The following is a 20,124-nucleotide window of genomic DNA, read 5'->3' as shown; positions in this document are numbered from 1 at the left end:
ATGCTGCCACATGACAGGTGAGTAATATGTACAGCTCTTCCATGTTCACAGTATTAGTGCGGACTCTCCCACACTTCTGCCAATGGGGTTGACTCTATCGTGCTGCCCATGCAAGGCACAGGGCCTGATCTCCAGAGTATTGCAGCTGGTGGCAAGCAGGGACAGCTTTCCTGCTTTTCTGATCTCAATGGCAGCTTTCCCACCTGCTTGGGCATTGATAGACAGGGAAGCGGGGAAGGACATCTCTCCCCTTCCCAAGCTGACTCATGACAGATGAGTAATGGGGACAATTTCCCCACACTCGCAACTTCAGACTGGGTCAGCCACACCTCTGCCAACAGGATTGGCTCTACTAAATTTTTTGTTTGTTTGTTTGTTTACTAGAATTTAGACATAAGCATGCTTCTTGGATTTATGTAAATAACTGCTTTCTGGCCTCTGGGCTATACCAATTGTCTTTCTTTAGCATAGTTTCTACTTTCCAGAAAATTGCTGAACTGACTTATCCACTGAAAGCTCACCAAATATTGCCTTATCGTTTGTAATGGCTTTGGTTATGTTTCCTATTCACTAAATAAAATTTCAAAAGGAAGAAAATGTAAATGTAGATATTAATGTTGAATAATAACTTGAATTGGTAAGTACCTATTTGAAATGCTTTTTAAAATTATATCTTATGACACAGCATTCAAAGTGATGCTATTTATAGACCATCTCTCATCTCTTTTGTATGCTACTAAGGGCAAAAGAGTGAACCACATAGTTTGCATAAGATATCCAAGGTTATCAATAATAGTGGAGAGTGCCAGAATAGGCTGTAATACATAAGTGTTCAAGAAAATCCAACTCTCAGTTGTTTAATGTGATAATCTTTTTCATTTGTCCCATAGGAGCTGTGCAGTTTTAGTATAAGGTTCTATATTGACTTACAGATTTTGACTCATGCTTTTCTTTACTATTGAGTTAGGGGAAATGGAGTATCATGAAATGTGTGCTAGTCCCAAATATTCCTAAAAATGACATTTATCATCTGTTAATATTTACATGATTAATCTAGTCAATAGCAGTCATCTCTGAAGAATTTAGTTAAATAAAAAAAAACATTTACCCAGCAATATTTAAACCCATTTAGTATGTATTCTTAACAAATTTGGATATAACATTCCTAACTTTTGTCTAATTTTGCTTTGAGATTGAATTCATTCTTTCTCTTTCTCCCTTATTGGTTTTCTTGAGGCAGAGTTTCATTTTATATTCTATGCTGGCAAGAAACTCAGTATGTAGACCTTGTTGGCCTCAAACATGCAGCAGTTCTCTTATCTCAGCCTGCTAAATGCTGCGATTGCATACATGAACCACTACATCCACCTACTGGACTTTTATTTGAACTTCTTTTGACTTATTTGTTTCAAGGCCTTTTCTAATTCTGAAAATTCTTGTATTTCTGAATGTTATTCTATATCTTTACAATAAATATCGGGGACCTCTGAGTGCCAGCCTCAGTGACCCCTCAGGGTCAGAAGAAGACTCATAGCAAGTGGGATTTAGAAGGATCTGAGGGCAAAAATGAACTGTCCACTATGTACTTTACTGCATAAGTTTCTTTATTCTTTATTCTCTTGCTAAGTTTCCAGCTTGTGTAAATACACAAAACAAAGGCAATTGTCTGAGCTTAAATTTAGTCAGGGTCAAAGAGCATATAAATGCTGTCCTGAGATATGATGTTAGCATCTTTATGGTCCTGGGGAGGGGTAGTCAGAAAAGACACCAAGGCAGTGCCTAGGAGGCTTCTAAACTCTAAAAAGAGGAGACAGGATATTGATATGTTAAACTGCATTCTTAAGTGCGGCTAGATAAACTAGAAATTTGTAATCAAAAAATGTAAAAAAAAAAAAAGAGGAGGAAACACAGCAGCTTTGTGTTCCCTGAGCACTTTTTAGCATCTGCAGAGGATGGAAACAGTGTTTATGGTAGTCATGGTAACCTGAAGAGTGGTGTTTGATTTACATTAGCATTTTCATCAGCATAGCTAGCTAAAGGGGACTTTTCAGATCTGAAAATTACATCTGTCATCCTATGTGGTTAGGACAAGGGGGATTTATGGTTATATAGTACAAAATTCCAACAGCCCAAGTCAAATGGTGGTGCTTGTCCACCAAGCCATTCACATGAAAGGGATTTAATAGCTTTTTCAGGGTAGTGCTTAGGGTAGTGCAGGGGGGATTAACTGAGGTTAGCACTTTCCTAAGTCAGCTGTGGGAGAATTTAGGTCACTAATCTATTTATCAAGAAGGACTAAGAACATGCCACTCCTATCTAGAATGTCCTAAAAGTGATCCATATGAAGGACTCCATTTCTGATCAAATGTCCACCAAATTGAAGGTAATTGCAGGGAGCTGGCTACTAAGTTTGTCTCAGGGAATCAAGCAGAGAATAGATTGTGTGAATCAAGTTTATTGACTTCTTGACTAAATTTCCCACTGGAAGTCCCACAGAGTGGGAAAAAAGTAACCCACTATATCAGTACATGGGAAAAAATGTTCCAATAATCAATACACTATTGAAATTTGTACCAAGGGAGAGTGCTTGTGACTTCACAAGAGATTTACTGTAAGAACAGCTGATAAACAAAATGTGGTAGGCCTAGTGCCTTGCAACTTGGTTTATCTCCATCAGAACACATTCATTCTGATGTATCAACCTTCTACTCTATCTGCTGCAATCTCATCACATGATTCCTGTGCAACACATCAAATAAATACTGTTGAAAATACATATACTTTATTAATGTATATGTATCTTTTGTTATCAAGTTGGTGTCTTGTTCTTTTATTAGTTTTTGTTCTTTGTCTCATACACCTATATAATGCATATTGGTTGTGTTCAATTTGATTCTATTCTTTTGCCTCATCCTTCCCCTGCTGAAACACTTCTCAATAAATCCCCTTTTATTTTCATATCCTGTGTGTATGTGTGTGTGTGTGTGTGTGTGTGTGTGTGTGTGAGAGAGAGAGAGAGAGAGAGAGAGAGAGAGAGAGAGAGAGAAAGAAAGAGAGAGAGAGAAAGATCTGCTGACTTTAATTAGAGTAGCTTTCATGAGCATAGGTGGAAAGTCATTACTGAATCATGGAAAGCTTACCAGTTGGAAAACCACTGAAGAAAGTGACACCATTTTCAGAAGCCACCATTAACTGTATATACTTAAGAATGGGAAGGGTCTCATGGGCTCCTTCTCAGTCCATGGGAAGTGTTGGCAGACCCAACATTGTTTGAGTCTTGAACACTTAACTATAACTGCAGTAAGTTCATGGTTGTAATGACATCGTACTATCCAGAAGATGGCATTTCACAGCACTTCTCCCCTTAATCTAGATTTATCATCCCTCTGTTCCTTTCTCTGTAATATTCCTTGAGTCCTAAAGAATGTGATACAGTTTTCTAAGGCAGGGTTGAGCATTCAGTAATCGCTATTGACCAGTTGTGAGTATCAGTACTAATATCACCACCTCATTTTGAAAGTACGTTTCTCTGACCAAGTGTGAGAGCAGCATTGATCTGTGGTTATGAACACAAATATTGAGAAAACAGTTTCACAAACTGTCTCTTTAGCAAAACAACAGTAGTAGGTTCTCCACTGGGGCTTCTGACATCTCCATTAACAGGCTTCTGGTCAAATTTCTAGTATCATCTATGAATGCCTTCCTATAGAGCAGGCCTCAAGTCTAATCAGAAAGCAGTTGTTTACATCCTGGTTGTAACACTATTACACTATTGTGTACATCATGACTGATGGTTCGTAGTGTAGCTCTCATGGTCCACTGGGTAACCCCACTGATGATTTCACAGCAACCATTCTAGCACCCTTGGGCATGAGGAAAGTTAGATAACAGCTTAGAAGCTTTCAGTTTATCTCTAGCTTGATTCCTCTCTGTTTTAGTACCAAAGTGTGCAATTTCTTCAGCAATAAGGTTTTACCATGTAAATTCCAATTCATAACCCAAGATCAAAGACCTGCTGTTTTATTCTCACTTAAAGCTAAAAATGTCTATTCATTTGCCTCTCCAGTTATTTTAGATATATTTAGATTTAGATCATATAAAATCTAAAATAACTGGTGGGTACCTTAGATTTTAGAAGATATTTTGTATCTAAGTATTACCAACTACCACAATCCCATAAAACCATTTTACCACCTACAATTCTTTGTAAAGACAGAACCCCAAAGCTTATAAAAATTTATTTGACAATTAAGATATGCTTGGTATTTTCTCCTAGTATTGCTATATAGACCTCAAATCTCAATTATTTAAAATAAAAAAAAGTTTATTTTCTATAGCGCTTTAGCTAAAAAGAGTTGTTATAACCAAAGTTCAAAGTGTGGTTAAGAGTATAGTTGTTTATTTTGCATGCATGCTAGAATTGCACAGAAAAAGTCTCATTTTGGCTCATATTATCTTTGTGCAAGGTAACCTGCATTACTATATCTTTATTAAAAATGAATAAAGAAGTATATTCCTTTAATATGACCAGCAATGGGAAATATTGGAATACTTGATGAATAGCTTGATATTACTATCACATTTTATATAATCATAAAAACAATTATCAATCAGATAAGAAATGCATCAGTCAAAACCACCCCATTTACTTTTAAGAAAGAAACTGTATCATCCATAAACGCATAATTAATTTGAGATAAAGATTTTAAGAAATACAACAAAAATGAGAAAGAAATTTTGGACAAGTCACATTTTGTGTCTGTGTTTTTTTTCCCACAAAGGATTATGGGAAATTATGTGATAGCTTCTGATGCACGGGTGCAGGCCACAACAACTTCTATAAATTCTTCAGACCTTTTGGGTTGGTTACAAGGCCTGGCTCTTTCTTCTCATCTTTATCTTAAAATGCACACTTAGCCATAGGCAATATGTTAATGGGTGTCATGGCTGTGTTGTAATGCAACTTTATTTACAAAACCACATGGATCTGACGAATACATTTTGTGGATTCTGATGGTTAAGTTTTGGCAGCTTGAGACAAACTGTCATCAGATGGGATAAGGAAATCTCAATTGAGTAATTGTCTCTACCAGATGTGAGAAATCTATTTGACTTGTAGGCATGATTATGAGTTATTTTCATGAGAATAATTGATGTGCCCAATGTGGAAAATGCCATCCCTGGGCATGAGGGCTTGGGATATAAAAGAAAGCAAGTTGAGTAATACAGGAGAATCAAGCCAGTAAACAGTGTTTGTCAGTGGTCTCTGCTCCAGTTCCTGCTTCCAGCTTCCTGTCTGATCTCCCTAGTGACAGACGTGAAAGTAAAAGACAATAAAACCTTTCCTTCCTAAATCACTTTTTGTTAGGGTTTTGTCACAACAAGAGAGAAGTGAAGTAGGAAACTCTGTTACAGAGATTCTATATTTGGGTGGGTAGCCATACTTCAAAAAGTGTCTCCTCATGGCTATATATAAGAAAGCACAATCTAAGACTATGAATATGAGCAAAGTTAAAACTAAAACATTCAGTAGGATAGAAAAGAAAAATAATATATATAATTATACAGATAAAGATGTGCAACTTGAGGCTAGTTAAAATTGTGTGTGTGTGTGTGTGTGTCTATATATTCATCCATCCTGTGGTGATATTTTGTTTGTATTATAACACATAAAGCTTTCTGAGAATCAGAGCATGGAACTAGCCACTAGTTAGGTGTAGAAGCCAGGCAATGGTGACACACACCTTTAATCTCAGCATTCAGTAAACAGAGGCAGATGGATCAAGGGTTCAAGGCCACCCTGGGGCTACAAGAGACTGAATCAGTCTAAACGTGACACAGAGGCAGGTGGTGGTGGCTCACACCTTTAATCCCAGCACTAGGGAGGTGGAGATGGGAAGTGATACGACTGGGCAGACAGAAGAATATAAGGCAGGAAGAGACAGGAGCTCAAGATTCAGTCTGAGGTTTCATAGAGATAGCAATCAGTCTGAGGACTTGTAGAGACAGGATACCCCATTTGGTTTGAGGATTTTGTAGAGGTAAGAGGTAAGACTGCTCTGCTTCTCTGATAATTCAGCTCTCACTCACTAATATCTGTCTCTGGGATTTTATTATTAAGATCAATTAAAAATCATGCTACATCATCCTCTTTGTTTTCATTTAAGAAATAGTCTAATTGGGACACTTCAAACTGAATGATTTATACATTAAAGCAAGTATGGTATTAATATTGTATATTCTGAAACCATTAATATTCAGAAAAACACATTTTATGAATGTAATTTAAAAAGAAGACAAGAAGACAATTATGTAGATTTCTTAATGAATAAGTAAAAGCAATTTTATTTTCACACAATAGTTTTTACTGAAGCAATGATAAACTTCTAACTGAAAAAAAAATTCTTTGCTAGCAGAGACTATCCTTCAATGTGAAAAGCAATAAACAAGAGTATGGTATAGCATATATGTAAAAAACGAAAGGACTTTCATGGTTTTTTAACCAGATGTTTATGAAACTATGGGAAAGAAATGTGATTAAAGGACTCCAGCATGTTTGGGGGCCTAATTTGTCAATGTGTGTATTATCAGAATCAATTGCTATGGTTGAATAAATTGGATAGTGCGATATCCTTGTGATAAAGAACACCAAAATGATTAAATTAGTCTTTCATGATTTATAGAACCATGTCTAATTATATAATACTTCTCTTTGACAGAACTTTGATTTAAGGATAGTATGAGTGATAAAGAGTGATAAGAAGTGAGTTCTATGGCCGCCCCTGTAATCAGATAGATGATTACTTTAATTGTCATCATAGAACCTTCATCCAGTAACTGATGAAAGCAGATGCAGAGATTCACAGCTGAACACTGGACTGAGCTCCAGGAATCCAGCTAAAGAGTGGGAGGAGTAATAATAAGGGGTCAAGACTATGACGGGAAACCCACAGAAACAGTTGACACGAACCAGTGGGAGAGATCACTGACTCCAGACTGACAGCTTGGAAACCTGTGTAAGACTGAACTAGACTCCGAATATGGGTGACAGTTGTGTGGCAGTTTGTGGGGCCACTGACAGTGGGATCAGGATATCCCTAATGCTTGAACTAATTAAATGCTGCGAACATTGCTCTTGCATGCTGCAAAGATTTGTCACTTGTATTAGTTTGATAAATGCTGATTGGCCAGTAGCCAGGCAGGAACTATAGTTTGGGCAACCAGAATAGGAGAATTCTGGTTAAAAAGAGGAGAGAGAGAGAGAGAGAGAGAGAGAGAGAGAGAGAGAGAGAGAGAGAGAGAGAGAGAGAGAGAGAGAGAGAGAGAGGAGGGAGAGAGACCAGGCAGGCAGAGGAAGCGAAATGAGCATGCTGCTGAAAAACCAAGCCACATTGGTAAACATAGACAAGAATTATGGGTTAATTTCAGTTGTAGAATCTAGTTAATAATAATCCTTTACTTAAAGGCCAAGCGGTTTATACTTAATATGAACCTCTGTGTGTTTCTTTGGGATTGAAGAACTGCAGGAACAGGAGGGACAGAAACTTCTGCCTACAATTCCCTATGGAGGGACACCTTGCTCAGTCTAGATAAGGGGGGAGAGCTTGTGACAGACTTTGCTGACTCCCCATGCTAGGTCTCACCCTCTCTGAGAGGTGAATGGTGGGTGCTGTGGGGAGAAAATGGGAGGAATGTGAGGAGGGGAGGAAGAAAGAACAGGGACTGGTATGTAAAATTTTAAGAAACGATTGTTTTAATAAAAAAAGGGGGAAAAGGAGTGAGTTCTGCTTTTATGATTTATTAAAGTCCTTCAAGATGAAGAACATCAATAATTCAAACAGGTGATCTAGCTTGGGAAAATGATAAAGTGAAACCAAAAATCAGGAAATAACTCTTTAATAGCTGGTGTTTCCTAATAAAGAGGAAGATGCAGGTACTTATGATCAAGGGATTATCACAGTAGAAAATCTTGTTTTGTGAGATACACAGGAATAAATATTTATAGTAGATTTACTCATATTAGCCAAAGATAAATAAGAATCAATAATTAAATACCATGTTTATAAAAGCAAATAACTTATTTTAGTAAATATGAAAATATGAAGCTATTTGCATTAATGTAAATTGAAATTAAATTCTAATATTAGCTAGAGAAATGAAATATATCTATGAATATTTACAATATTAAAATATGACTTAGTTAACTCATATTTTTGTGAATGGGAAAATATATTATTTATGAGCAGATATGTATACACACATGCATACATATTCACACACAGTGATATATATATATATATATATATATATATAATAAAACAAAGAATATATTAACACTGAATTTAGGATACTGGTTAACACAAATATTAGGGCAAGCAAAGAGATAAATTTGAAGTGATAATATACGATACATCTAAAGTTTGAAATTTCCTGTCATTTTTATTATAAAAAAAGTGGCGTGTATTCACTGTGCTATAGTGCTGGGTTAAGATAATTTATTCAAACATAACATGTACTGTGATCATAACCTCTCTAGCCACCTCCTTTTTCTCAAATTTATTTAACTACTTTTATTCGGAGAAAAAAGAATTTCAAGGAAAGAGACATATTAGACATGAATCTTCATCGGCTGTGCACCTCACATCCACAAACACAGCAAACATACCTCATCCTTTTATTCTAAATGCATATTTTCAGCAGTATAATGATAAATATCTTAACATTAGCAATCAACCACCTTAATTGATCAAAATTCCTTTCTCCCTTGTGAAAGCCATTCGTTTCTCCCCATGAGCTCATGGGGTAAACGTAGTAAATCTTGTGCTGTAAAAGCAGCACAGCAGGCATAATATGAGCAAAATTTATGGAATATACCTTAGAAATTATGCATTAGGCTTGACTTGACTTGGGAAAAAATAGAAAAGTCAGAAAAAGAAAGGCTATCACAAATCTCAGAAGGCAAAATTACCTGAGAAAGAAAATGAAAAAAAGGCATATTACTAAATTTACTGGGAAGCCCTTATTATGTATCCTCTATACTCCAGGAAATATGTTAGTTTTAGTGCAAAGGTATGCAAAGAAAGATATATGATACTTGTCAGAAAAAAAATATTTGAAGCAGGTAGTTACTTTTTATTCCTCAACTCCATCCTAAAGAAATTACAGATGCAAAAAAGTAAATTGAAAAACTATTTCACCACTGGCAGCAAAAGTTCTGTAAAGGAAAAAAAAACTCTCTTGAACAAGGAGAGAGTATTGATTGTTTTAAGGTATTGTGAGGAAAGTTATTGTGAAGGCAACAAGAGAATAAATTGCAGAAATGCTCTTTAAATTCTTCTCCTAGGCAGAGCCGAGAATGGGAGTTGAGCGCACAGACTGAGCCCCACACCGATCTCCTCTCCGCTCTCTTCGCCTCGCTCTCGTGGCCTGTCCACCCCATCCATCATCCCGCCGGCCACCACTAAGAACACCTTCCACCATGGCCACCTCAGCAAGTTCCCACCTGAACAAAAGCATCAAGCAAATGTACATGTCCCTGCCTCAGGGTGAGAAAGTCCAGGCCATGTATATCTGGGTTGATGGGACTGGCGAAGGGCTGCGCTGCAAGACCCGCACCCTGGACTGCGAGCCCAAGTGTGTAGAAGAATTACCCGAGTGGAATTTCGATGGCTCTAGTACCTTTCAGTCTGAGGGCTCCAACAGTGACATGTATCTCAGGCCGGTCGCCATGTTCCGGGACCCCTTTCGCAAAGAGCCCAACAAGTTGGTGTTTTGTGAAGTTTTCAAGTACAACTGGAAGCCTGCAGAGACCAATCTAAGACACACCTGTAAACGGATAATGGACATGGTGAGCAACCAGCACCCCTGGTTTGGAATGAAGCAGGAATATACTCTCATGGGAACAGACGGACACTCCTTTGGTTGGCCTTCCAATGGCTTCCCTGGGCCCCAAGGTCCATACTACTGTGGTGTGGGAGCAGACAAAGCCTATGGCAGGGACATCGTGGAGGCTCACTACCGGGCCTGCTTGTATGCTGGAGTCAAGATTACAGGAACAAATGCCGAGGTCATGCCTGCCCAGTGGGAATTCCAAATAGGACCCTGTGAAGGAATCCGCATGGGAGATCATCTCTGGGTGGCCCGTTTCATCTTGCATCGTGTATGTGAAGACTTCGGGGTGATAGCAACCTTTGATCCCAAGCCCATCCCTGGGAACTGGAACGGTGCCTGCTGCCATACCAACTTTAGCACCAAGGCCATGCGGGAGGAGAACTGTCTGAAGTACATTGAGGAGGCCATTGAGAAACTAAGCAAGCGGCACCAGTACCACATTCGCGCCTACGATCCCAAGGGGGGCCTGGACAATGCCCGGCGCCTGACTGGATTCCATGGAACCTTCAACATCAACGACTTCTGCTGGCGTTGCCAACCGCAGTGCCAGCATCCGCATTCCCCGGACTGTTGGCCAGGAGAAGACGGGCTACTTTGAAGACCGTCGCCCTTCTGCCAATTGTGACCCCTTTGCCGTGACAGAAGGCATCGTCCACACTTGCCTTCTCAACGAGACTGGCGATGAGCCGTTCCAATACAAGAACTAAGTGGACTGGGCTTTGAGTGATGCTGAGCCCTTCCTAATCGTCCCACTCCAACTCTTTCCTGTCCCAGCTCTGCCCCCACTGTAACTCAAAGGATGGAATATCAAGGTCTTTTTATTCCTCATGCCCAGTTAATCTTGCTTTCATTGGTCAGAATAGAGGGGTCAAGTTCTTAATCTCTCCACACCCAACCCTCATGTGTGTGTGTGGGGGGAGGGTAACCACTGCTTCATCTCATCAGGAATGCATGTCCAGTAGGCATAGCTGTCACAGAGCGGGTATATTTGTGCGAGGAGGAATTTTTCTTCAGGATAGTTGAAAGCACGGGTCCACTGCTTGGATTGACGATCTCTGTTGGTAAAGAGCTGTTAGTTCTTCAGGTAAAACTGACTTTCTGTTCCCAGTGGAAGTTAGGTGTTTCCCTTGCTTGGGGGAATTTATGCCCTCCATGGAGACAGCTCAGTGTGTCGCCTGATGGACAGCCCTGCTGTAACAGAAGAAAAGGTTCTTAGTTCTTGGTCCTCCATTTATAACAAAGAGCAGAGTAGTATTTTTATATTTAAATGTAAAAACAAAAAAGTTATATATATGGATGTGTGGATATATGTGTTTTTCTAATTGAGAAAACCACCCTCATCCCTGGGTTTGCCAAGTTTAAGTGAAGAGCTTGGTTGGAAGGAAGGATCTCTTGAGCAGGGATGGGGATGAAGTACCAGGAATGCTGGTTATCTGGGGCTCAGCTTCTTCATTACTACGTAGGGTTTCCCTGCCCAGTCTGCAGGAGCAGATGCTGGACAGGTAGCAGGTTGGGATGCCAGTGTTTGCCACCACCTGATCCCATGCTTAGGCTAAGATGCATATGTATCCACACACGAGTTAGAGGTATGAGTTGGCTAGTCAACTTGAACATTGTTACTGACGGGGGTGGGGGTAGGTGGGGATTATTTCTCGGTGGGACTAGCATGTCACTAAAGCAGGCCTTTTGATATATTAAATTTTGTAAAGCAAAACAAGTTCAGCTTCTAATCAACTCTGTAGGGTAGGGTTTCTAACTTTGCAGAACTGCCTGTTTGCGTCAATGTCTCCTTCCAGTTTGCTCTGGGAGGAACTGAGGATAGGCCTGGAGTTAAAACATTTGTCGTGTTGTCTCCCAGCAGAATATTCCTTCCCTCCTTAGGAATCCTATGGAGTTCTGTTTTTTCCTTTTATAATAAACACACCCCACCTCCACCCCAGCTTGCCCTGCTGTGCTCTGGTTGCTTGTGCGCCGTCCGCAGCAGGCTGGCTGCCTGTGGTTTTCTCTTGCCTTGACGACTTCTAATTGCCATGTACAGTATGTTCAGTTAGATAACTCCTCATTGTAAACAGGCTGTTGCTGCCAGAGCAGTACTTATAAATCAACCTAACGTTTATAAGATTAAAAAATAAATAAATAAAAATAAAAATAAATAAATTCTTCTCCTAGGTATTGGGGGAGGGGCATGTCTTCCCTTATGCATGCTTTACAGCAGGTTTCCTACAGCCTGCCATTTTCTCTTTTAATCTTGCTATAGTATGAAGTTAGGGTAAGCAATTAGAAATAGATGTCTCCATCCTGTATGAAACTTCTTAGGCTGATGAAATTGAGCTAAAAAGTACCACTTCACAGATACTAATTTTCTGTAATGGCTTAAATTTGCAGTGACAGAGAGCATTACTGAAAGCAGAAACACTGGAACCTATAAATGAAGTACTAAAAACAACCATAATAATTAAATTAAATAGAAAAACTTTAATCAAATAGGGGGACAGAAAGAAACACTAGAGTACAAAATTCAACAATAGAAATGCTAAGCACAGTGGGTATAATGAGTGAATATGTACATGCCCTTTGTCTGTGTGGATATAATGGTCAGACTTAGATTGTTCTAGAAGATATGATTGAACAAAAATATTAAAGATGAACACATTCCCAGGAAATATTATAAAATGCTTATAAAATAAAGAGGAAGGCATTTTTTAAAGGAAATGGGAAACAAAATCCTTATCTTTAAATAATAATAGAAGATTTCAATTTCAAAAAGGCCAAAAATGTCAAAAGATAAACACGAGGAAATTATAAAATAAATCAACTGTAAATTGCCAAAATGAAAAATATAGTGTCTAAAATTAAATAACTAGGATGAACAAAATGAAAACTCAGTGAACTTAAGGCAGACGAAAACTAAATCAATCAATTTTTTTCTAAAAAGAGGGAAAAGAGATTCAACAAGAGTTGATATTCCCAGAAAAAGACTGTATAAGCATAACTCAGTAATTTGAACTCATGATTGGAAAGTATTGGGATGCTTTACAGCTTGTGTTTGCAGGCACTCAGTTCAATTTAGACATAGAAAGCTATATAGTAAATTTATGCTTTGCATATTTGGGTTTCCTCCCTCAATATAATATTTTTTCCAGTTCCATTTATATTTTCCCAAATTTCTTACATTTGCAACTGAAAACAATTTATTGATTATGCACACCACAGTCTAGCTGATTTAGTTTCCGAGCTATTATGAAAGAAGCTACAATTAATATGGTGTAGTTTTCTTCGTCATTTCTTTTGAGGATATGAATTCCATCCAGAAGAGCTATAGCAGGATCATGTGCAGATATTTTATCTTTTGGAGAAGCTTTAATACTGATTTCCACAGTGGTCATAGCAATCTATACTTGCATCAGTAATGAATTAGGGTTTCCTGTCCCCCAGATTCTTTTTTTTTTTTTTTTTTTTTTTTTTTGGTTTTTTCGAGACAGGGTTTCTCTGTGGTTTTGGAGCCTGTCCTGGAACTAGCTCTTGTAGATCAGGCTGATCTCGAACTCACAGAGATCCGCCTGCCTCTGCCTTCCGAGTGCTGGGATTAAAGGTGTGCACCACCACCGCCCGGCTCCCCAGATTCTTGTTAGCACTTGTTTTCTTGATGATAGGTTTTATGACTAGAATGAGATTGAATCTTAAAGTGTTTTGACTTTCTTTTCTTTCTTTTTATTTTCAGACAGGCTTTCACTATGCAAACCTTGGTGTCCTGTAACTATATAGGTCAGACTGCCATCAAACTTAAAAGATCTACATGCCTCTGCCTTTCAAGTGCAGAGATTAAAGGTGTGCAACATTATGAGTTGCTTGGTTTTCATTTTCCGATATCTAATAAGCCTTCCTATTTTCTGAAATACTGATTTACTTATTTATTTGTTTAGAGACAGGGTAGACCATGACCAACAGCCAATATGGAAAGTTATTTGGGTCTAAGGATATGTTGCTTTGGAAAAGAGGTTCTGCTTTTGTTTCCACAGAAGATGAGAGCATGTGGAATCCTTTCAAACTAATGTAGTTTGAAGGTCCAAGACTCCCACAAAGTCTCTGTGAATCCCTCCCCAATCCTTCACCCAACAAAATGCAGGAAGCAGTTTGGAGAGCACTATGCCAAAATTCCCTAAATGATTGTTTATAAACGTGTGTTTTCATTTAAAGGGGGATATGCTATAGAGATGAATAATTTGTATTTATACTGATCTTTGTTTATTGACACAAATTTAAGGTCAATTTTGTTATATGTATATTTTCTGCTCTTGATTAATGTATTGTGGTTGTGCAACTCATTTAAAAATGTAATGTATAATTAATAAATTCACGTTAATAGATAGTCATCTATAACAGTCAGGTTTTCTAGATGTACAGAGAAATATTTCAGATGGGTAGGTATTCTTCAAACCTTTCAAAGACTAACAGAATATGGCATTTAAAATGTTTAAGAACTTAGGACTTTTTATGACAATGAGATACATCTGCTCCTGGCAGCACTGATCTACTTCAAAAAGATGATGGGCACTGAAGAGGCTCCTTATGGAGTTTGTTAGCCATTTGGGCAAGAAACTGCTCTTGCCTGAACTGCTTGATGTTATGTTGTATGAACTGTACATGCAGGACCTACAGAAAAATGATTGCTGAACTTATTTAAAGGTAAGACCATCTTTTGGAGCTCCAGTTTCATGAAAGAATCTACCAGACATTCCGCAGTACACAGAAGAAAGTAACTGATGAACTTTGCCAATACAAGGCATAAGAGATCTTCGGATTTCCTGCTTCATGGGAAAGTCTGCCAGATACTATGGGCCAATAGGCTGAAGATGGGTGCCCCAATGCTACATAAGAATTTTGGGTGACTGTTCAGGCAGCGAGATGTCTCTGTCAATTCTAGAGTTTTGGAAGTTGTTTACAATGTACTTCCTGTTAACTTAGGTAATATTATATCCTTCTGGGGTCTTTGATGGAGTTGAAAAATAGTTATAATTATAGTTTTCCTTAGTTATGATAAAGTAGATATAAATATTGTAACTGTAATTCTTGCTTGATACCTGTTTGTTATAAGTAATTTTACTATGTTAAAGTTAAAATTTTCCTTTTTATTTGAACAGAAAAGGGGAAATGGTGTGGGAAGTCCTTCTATATACATGTTGCTTTTATTGGTTAATGAATTAAAGAAGCTGCTTTGGCCTGTGATAGGCAGAACAGAGCTAGGTGGGGAAGACTGAAATGAATACTGGGTAGAAGTCAGAGTCAGTGAGATGACATGTAGCCTTCAGAGGAGAAAGACCCAAGCTGTTAGTTGGCAACTTGTCGGTAGGCCACAAGTCTCATGGTAAAATATAAAATAACAAAAGTGGGTTAATTTAAGATGTAAGAAAAAGCTAACCAGAAATACACTTAAGCTATCGGCCAAGCAGTATTGCAAATAGTATAGTTTCTGAGTGATTATTTTGGGTTTGGGAAGCTGGCAACAAGGAACAGTCTCTGCCTACAAAGAGCAACTTGAAATGCTATTGAATATATTGAAGAAGGGTGAAGAATGTGGACACCCTCCTTGGTCTTGTTTCTAATTTTAGTAGAAATGCTTCTAGTTTTCCTCCATTTAACATAATTTTGCCTGTGGGTTTGTTGCATATAGTCTTTATATGTTGAGATATGTCCCCTTTATCCTTTGTCTTTCTACATTTCTTGCCATGAAGAGATGCTGTATTTTGTCAAAGGCTTTTAATGTGTCTATTGAAATGATCCTGTGACTTATTGCCTTGAGTCTCTTTATTTGGTGAATTACACTTATTGCTTTTCATATGATGAACCGCCACTGTAGATATAGGAAGCAGACAACAGAATGACCTTTTGATGCATTCTAAATTTGGTTTGCAAGTATATTATCTTTTGCATTTATGTTCATCAAGTAGATTTGTCTATAATTTTCTTTTCTGTTGTGCATTCATCCTGTAACATACATTTTAATAATCAATTTATCAAAAGGAAAGTTTGGAGAAAAAATTAAAATATTATTTAAGAAAATGAAAATCCATATATAATATAACAAATACCATGAGATGTAAAAATGTAATCCTTGGGGCAAATGTTATAGTCATCAATGTCTACATGAAAACCAAATGCACCACTGACTCTCAAAGAACTGGAAAAGAAGAATAAACAATCCAAGTTACTATAGGAAAAGAAGTAATACATGTGAGTGGAGAAATAAACAAAATGGAGAGTTAAAACATACAAAAGATCATACAAAAACTATGTACTGGTTTATCAAAACAGAAAATAATAGGAAAAGTTGTCATCATCAATGCATTAACTAAAAGTAGTTTGCAGAATCTTTTTATTGAAAGAAATTTGAGAGATGTTGCACTGTAAGAAACCTTCTTCATATGATAAAATGCCTTTGGTAAGAATGCCACAGACAATGTCTTTCTACTTGAAAACTGGAAAAAAAGTGACATGTCATTGTCATTATTTTTGAGTATTGTCTTGGATGGTGCCTTGAGAATAAAAATAGAGGGAAATAGATGCTGCATATTGGAATGTAATGATTTCGGCACAGACTTGTGTAAAACTACATAACACATGGCAATGCTAAAATGTAGTGTGTGAACTCAGTGAGGTTCTCAGATAGTTGATTGTTCATTAAACAAAAGAAATTGTTTCTGTGCATTGAATACAATATTTTAAAATTATTTCCTAGTTCCAGGACAGGCTCCAAAACCACAGAGAAACCCTGTCTCAAAACCCCCCAAAAAATTCTCTGACCTGCGGGAAGACGAAGGTCTTCTATCTACGTCCAGGAAGGTGAGCGTCTAAACAGGCTAAGCTCCAACAAAGCCAGTTCATGGGAGAAGAGGAGTGGGGAAAGGGGGAGGGGAGTGGGGGGACGGGGCAATATTTGGGAGGAGGGGAGGGAAATGGGAAACGGAGCAGGTGGAAATTTTAATTAAAAATAATAAAATAAATAAAATAAAAAAACAAAAAAAAATTCAGGAACTCAAGATGAATTTACTTATAAAGAAAGAAAAGAAGGTCTTTAATTAACAGAGAGTCATTTTGTGTTAGAGCAGCTCTTACTCCATAGGACAGTGTACTTGAAAGTGAGGACACGTGGAGAGACACAGGAAGGAAACCAGTGAAGGTGGAGTCATGATCAGAGTGTTATCATCACAGTCAAGAATTCCAGAGGCTTCCAAAACCATAAAATGTTTATTTAATGCCATCAGAAGCAGCATGATCTTCTGACACCTTGATTTGAACTTCTATACTTTGAAACTCTGAGAGAATAACTTGTAATTGTTTCAACAGGTACTTGCTATTTTCATATTACAGCCTCAGAAGACTAACACCCTAGAAATATAACTTGAAAAAAAGAAATTATAACATTCTTTTCACACTAGTATTTTTTTTTATTCTTTTTTAATTAAAATTTCCACCTGCTCCCCGTTTCCCATTTCCCTCCCCTCCTCCCAAATATTGCCCTCTCCCCCGGCTTCCCTCCCCCTATCTCCACTCCTCTTCTCCTCCCCCCACTCCATTCCCCCTCCCTCTCGATACTGAAGAGCAGTCCAAATTCCCTGCCCTGCAGGAAGACCAAGGTCCTTCTATCTACGTCCAGAAAGGTGAGCGTCCAAACAGGCTAAGCTCCCACAAAGCCAGTTCATGTATTAGGATCGAAACCTAATGCCATTGTCCTTGGCTTCTCATCAGTCTTCATTGACCGCCATGCTCAGAGAGTCCGGAATCCTAGTATTTTAAAAGCTAAATCTCCATAATTTTTTTAGTATATGTATGATTTCTAAATGAAAATCTATAGAAATCACTGCTAGGAAAAATTAAACAAAATTAGTCAATTCCATGTTTTTGGTTTAGAGACTAAATATTTATGTAAGTTCTATTTCTATAAATTTATCTATAGATTCAATATAATCCCAACAAAATTCAGGTGTTTTGAGATTTGTTTATTTTATTTTTGCACTCTATGGGTGGATGCTCCTCCTGCATGTGTGTCTGTGTACCACATGGATGCCATGCCCACAGAGACCAGAAGAGGTCATCTGATTCCTTGGATCTTGAGTTATGAATAGTTGTTAGTCACCATGTGACTACTGGGAATAAAACCTGGAATAGCAACAAGTGCTCTTTCCCAGTTAGCCATCTCTCTTACAGTACTCATATCCAATCTGCACCAAATTCAGTTTAGAAGAGATTTTGACAAACAAATGCTAAGATTTGCTCAGAAAATCAACCTATGAATATAAGAATAATGTTGAAGTAGGAGGCTTACATCATGGAAAACAAATACTTCAGAGTTGGTGTCGGATGAATGAAGAGGTCAGAGAAGCACAGTAGAGGAACTGAAATTAGATAATCATTTATGCAAACCAAGAGAAAGGAAAGAATAGTTATTCAAAAGATACAGATGGGAAAATTAGTTAGACACAGGGAAGAGAGCATAAAGGAATGATTGTACCTTGATTCGTATCATAGTTCAAAGATTTACTTTCAGATATAATATATAAAAATGAAAACTAACCTTGATGCTTATAGAAGACATAGAAGCAGTGTGATATATACATATATACCCCCTCTTGATCTCTGTGTGTGTTTGTGTGTGTATGTGTTTGTGTGTGGGTGTGCAGGTGCAAGGTATATGGTTCATGTGCATGAATGCGTGTGCCTGTGCTAACACAAATGAAGAAACCCTTTGTGTGATAAGACTCTTACTAGGGAGATACAACACACATATCTACTCACCCCAGATAGAGAGTGAAGGGACACTAACCCACTTGAACACGTGATGCTGACAGGACTTGCCCTTCTAATCATTCCTTCTGCCTTGCTAAAAGAATGTTAGATTGCTTTCCTAAAGCTAGCCACCAAAGTCTATTCCCTTATTTGGCAACTTCTTCCTCTTGAGGCTGACAACCATAGTCTTACAATAAGAATCCCTCTTTGGTTCACCTAATTAACATGCCCAGTTAAAAGTAAACACCTCATCTTCATACAAGATTTTCCCCTTTACCTTTATAAACTGCCATTTGGCTTTGTGCCATGTCCATTTCCTCTATCCAGAGGCAGTTCTTTGTCCCTCTGTGACAAATATTCTTCCTCTGTCCCTTGTCCTCTATCTCTTTTACATTGGTGTCCTAGCCCATTCAAACATAGGACCCCCGTTTTTCTCTTTGTAAGAACAACACCTGCAAGGCCATTTGCTACTGTTTTATGCTTGAGTTAGAAAGCAACCACTTTAACTTTTCTTCCCTGCTTCATAAAGGATATCTCTGTGAAAACAGGTGGCTGGGTGTCTTTTTTTCTTAATCTAGGGTCTGGAAGGGATCCCCTGCTGTGTGGGATATCACCGAAGTCCAACTTGAAGAACCATGAGTTTTACTATGGTTTCTTACAGGAACATGGGTGAAGAGTTACTTGAAGCAGAAAAGACTCAAAAACAGATATATTACCAAATCCTATCACAGCATAGCTGACAGCTCACAAAACCTGGGAAACTAAATCATACCGCACAGCCTGTAGGACACTTAACAGTTTGGAGAGTGTTCATTACAAGTAACTTGGTCTGAACATCTTTCAGGCAGCTCAACTAGTTTCTGCTTCTTCTAGGAAGTTAATCTGGTCTCAGAGTCTTCTTTGCAATTTGGTCTGTGTAGGAGTGACTTTTAGCAGTCTTGGGGAGGTAGGGAACTAGAGAATCTGTTCAATTTCAGGGACTTCCTGAAGCTATTCTGAGTTGTTTATCTTTTGACTCAAGAAGATTTCTGTAGGATGGAATGTTTCAAACTTGGAGGAAACTATTACACAACAAGCCAGAGCAAGCTGTCCAGGATCTTCTTTTGATGTTCCCTGTTACTGTCTTGAGTAAGGGTCTCTCACTGAAATGGAAAGCTGTCATTTCAACTCACTGGTTCCAGTCAGGGAGTTCTCAGGATCCACCTATGTGTGCTTGCCGATGCTGAAAGGCAGACTGTGGCATGCCCAGCCATTTTTACATGTCTCAGGAATGCAAACTCTGATCCTCACCCTTACAGAGAAAGTACCTTCCACCCACTGAGCTACCTCCCCATGCCCCAAAACATTATGTTTAAAAGAAATTTAAGTGAATTGTATGCTAAACTCCTTTTATTTAGAGATAGTGTTTATAATATAAAAATATAAACTACAATCATGTAGATACATATA

General features: G+C 38.1%; 1 pseudogene; it reads left to right on the top strand.

Moving 5' to 3' along the window:
• Positions 1-9,356: 9,356 nt before the first annotated feature.
• LOC130875959 (glutamine synthetase-like) lies at positions 9,357-10,787 on the top strand (annotated as a pseudogene).
• Positions 10,788-20,124: the final 9,337 nt, after the last annotated feature.

The sequence above is a fragment of the Chionomys nivalis genome, chromosome 6, assembly GCF_950005125.1.
Source record: "Chionomys nivalis chromosome 6, mChiNiv1.1, whole genome shotgun sequence".
Classification (NCBI taxonomy): domain Eukaryota; kingdom Metazoa; phylum Chordata; class Mammalia; order Rodentia; family Cricetidae; genus Chionomys; species Chionomys nivalis.
The sequence above is the reverse complement of the archived record's forward strand: the minus strand, read 5'-3'. Positions and strand labels throughout refer to the sequence as shown.